This window comes from Berghia stephanieae, chromosome 8 (assembly GCF_034508935.2).
Source record: "Berghia stephanieae isolate SIO BIC M18660-M18661 chromosome 8, UCSD_Bste_1.3, whole genome shotgun sequence".
NCBI lineage: Eukaryota > Metazoa > Mollusca > Gastropoda > Nudibranchia > Aeolidiidae > Berghia > Berghia stephanieae.
This window is the reverse complement of record NC_088367.1, coordinates 35171925-35175340: the sequence shown is the minus strand read 5'-3', so window position 1 is coordinate 35175340 and position 3416 is coordinate 35171925. Positions and strand designations below refer to the sequence as shown.

Here is a 3416-nt window from a genome sequence, read left to right as displayed (position 1 = left end):
TGGCATGAAAAGACAAGATTGCATTTCATTGACACTTCAACCACAAAAGTGAACGCGCAAAATCAGAATAACTTTTAGAACAACAACAAAAGTTCAAGACATCCTTTCACTTTATCCTTTGTTTTTCAACAAGACGGGGCAACTTCCCATAATAGTAACATTACAGCCTTTTAAAATATTAAAAATATTATTGGTTTTGTTTGGCGTATACAAGCCATAACGTTTGCGCTGATAAGGTCCCCCTATTGCTTAAACTAATACATTATATCAAATGTCTAATTTACAATAATACATTCCAACAATACAATGCAGTAATACAGATAAAGACGACAAAAAAATCAAGCGTGTCAGATATAAAGATAACCTAAATACTGTTGTGAACACATATAGATATGTGTCAAGTCTGGGGTTGTTCTATCCGTGTGGCGTAATTGCATATTTATAATTTGTTTTGGTTTCATAGTTTAGAATATAAAACATGTCCGTAATATGTAGAATGGTAGAAATACTCGTAGTTTCATATAAACTCTTTACTAGCAGGTTGGGTTTCAATTGTACACGTCAACATTATTCTCATTATGATCATCATCCTCTTCCTCCTCCTCCTCCTCCCTCTTCATCATCATCATCATCATCATCATCATCATCATCATCATCATCATCATCATCATCATCACCCTCTTTCTGATCCTCCTCCTCCTCTTCCTCATCATCATCATCATCATCATCATAATCAACACCACCACCACAAAGACTATCATCACTAATATCGATAACAGTATCCTCATCACCAGCATAATAATCACATTATCAAGTCTTTTTCATGTTGACATCATTATCAAAACAATGGTCATTTATTATCACCATCTCAATGAGTGCGGAAGTGTGTTTAGGTGAGTATGTCTGTGTGTGCACGTCATTTTGTGTGTGTGTGTGTGTGTGTGTGTGTGTGTGTTAAATTCGTGCTCTGGAATCAGTACAAAACATTTAGTATATAACTTAAAAAGTAACTGGACTATATTCTTTCAATACGCCTTTCATCTCTTTCGTAACATTTTTATTTTTTCCTTGTACGGCAGTCTCGCTTGCTTTTGATCATCGTTCTCCGTACGTTTCTCGCGGGTAGTTATCGAAGGCATTAATATTCCGATCAATAACACTATTATTGACAATGTGAGGAAAGCGTGTCGGTGTCCAAACACACAACATAGCTACAGCACATAACAACAAGAAATGAAGTGAGTATGAAAGTGCCAGAAGACAATAGAGAATAAAAAAATTTCGCGGCGGCGATGGGGGTTCGAACCCGCGATCTTACCGGTACGGCAACTTCACCTGGCCGGGGAGAGCGTGACTCTACCGTATGAGCTATCCACGATCCCAAAAAAAGATCGCCTCTAACCCTAGTCTTTTATTAGAGCCTTCTCTTCCTGACTTCTTGAGCACATCCATGGGCCCCGACTTTGTCTCATACGATTTCTATAGAATAATGTATATTTAAAGCAATCTCTAATAAGAACTTGAGCTTTCATATAGCAGCTAGTACACAATCCACTAAAATAAACTCGAGGAGCTTTACAGGGAGTTCCAATCCAACAGTGACAATAAACATGTAGAATGGAACATCACTCTTAAGCCAAGGACCTCGAACATAGCAATCTAGTGTATAGATAGCATTGACCTCGAACTAAAAGAATGTGAATTAAGACTCAACTTAGCGCCGCAAATAACTCGAACCAAGGCCTACAAGCCCCCCCCCCCCCCCCCCCCCCCCCCCCCCGGGACAGTAGCACTGATGTAGTAGCACACTCAGTAGTAGCACTGATAGTATGGATTCAATGGGAAATAGCGCTTGTGGCAGGGTTTTAGTGGATAATAGCTCTGCGGCTATGTGGTCTATAATTGGTATGATACTCGCTTTCGGATCGGAAGATCCTGGGTTCGAGCCTCGCTCGGCGCATAGTTGAGTCCTTGGAGAAGGCTCTTTACTCACATTCTCTCACCGTACTCATGTGTAAATAAGTACCCGACCATAAACAGCGTTGTCTCTGTCCGAAAAACAATGTAATATCGCCTAACAGTCGTCATGTTCCGTCCTAAATGTTAAATGTTGCTGTTGACCAGGGACCCCTTGTAAAGCTCTCTGAGCACGTTTTGTGGATATTGCGCTATATAAAAGTTCAAATTTAATTTTAAATTTGTGACACACATTCAAGCATGCTTGGACAAAAATAGTATGGTTGTTTAACAATCAGTAGAACGAAGGAAGTTGACTTCACTCTGCTCTTTGTTATTGCTTTTCGACTGCTATTTGTGTGATAAGCCCTCACATTTCTCAATCAGGGATAGAACGAAGTTGATGTCACTCGGGTCTTTGTTATTGTTTTTTGCCATCCATGTTTATAAGTAATTCTCACTTAACTGTATTAACCAGACTATAAAAGTTCATGGTTACACATTGTTTTGTGTGATGGCCCGTTATACTTCCGGATGGCAATGTTGTGAGTTTCTTAGCCAAGCACATACTATCTATAAACGTTCAAGGTTATAGTTACTGTGATGGTACAATTGATCAAGCGTGTAGAACTAAATGGGTTATTTGTTATAGTAAAAAAAAATGCCTTCGTTAAAAATTAAAAATTTCAATCGGACTGGACACCGGGGTCCGAAAAACGACTTCGATACCTAATATACCTAATATTCTACTGCCCGTCTTTTGACAGCTTTATTTGGGATATATATTACTGGTGCACAGCCAGAGAATTAATAAATTTTCAGTACAGCGGGTCAATAAAATATCCACCAGTTCTGCATGTCAAAAACAATATTATCACAACAAATAAAAAAAAGTTGAAACCACAAGAAGGTGTCACTAAACAGTTATAACGAGGCAGCTGATCACCTCGGTGTAAGAACAAGGAACAGTTGAGTATATCGATGAATACTATTATGGATCTTCCTGAAGGTCACTATGCTATAGAGCAGTAAAATTAGGTGCCCCAAACGTAAACAATAACAAGTTGCTCGTGATTTTCGTTAGGGACCGGAATAATTTACGCACAATATAGGTCTCACAATTTTGTAGTTTGAGTTGTAGGCAATACACTTTCAGTATTGAAAATATGTTTACATAAAATCTAACAGTTGCAGAAATAATAATATAAGGCTAAATTATTCTGAAACCAGGCTCCGAATAATTCTCGTCTTGTTCACATCAGCGCAATAATTTGCTCTGGTCTAAAAATAGATAGACTGTAACTTTTGATAAATTTTACCTTTTGTTCCATAAAATATCCATATCTAGACATTATTTGATGCATGATCGAGTATTTATGAATATGTGTTTCTTTTGCCACCTAACAGCCAAATTTTAAAGGTTATTTTTTTTCTATAATTTACATTGGAACGTGAGCTGT

The 3416-nt window shown here is 37.8% G+C and overlaps 1 protein-coding gene across 2 annotated transcripts in view; it reads right to left on the bottom strand.

Moving 5' to 3' along the window:
* LOC144978572 (uncharacterized) overlaps positions 1 to 3416 on the bottom strand; it is a 28291-nt gene that overhangs the window by 24352 nt on the left and 523 nt on the right. The gene's annotated exons all lie outside the window — the stretch shown is intronic.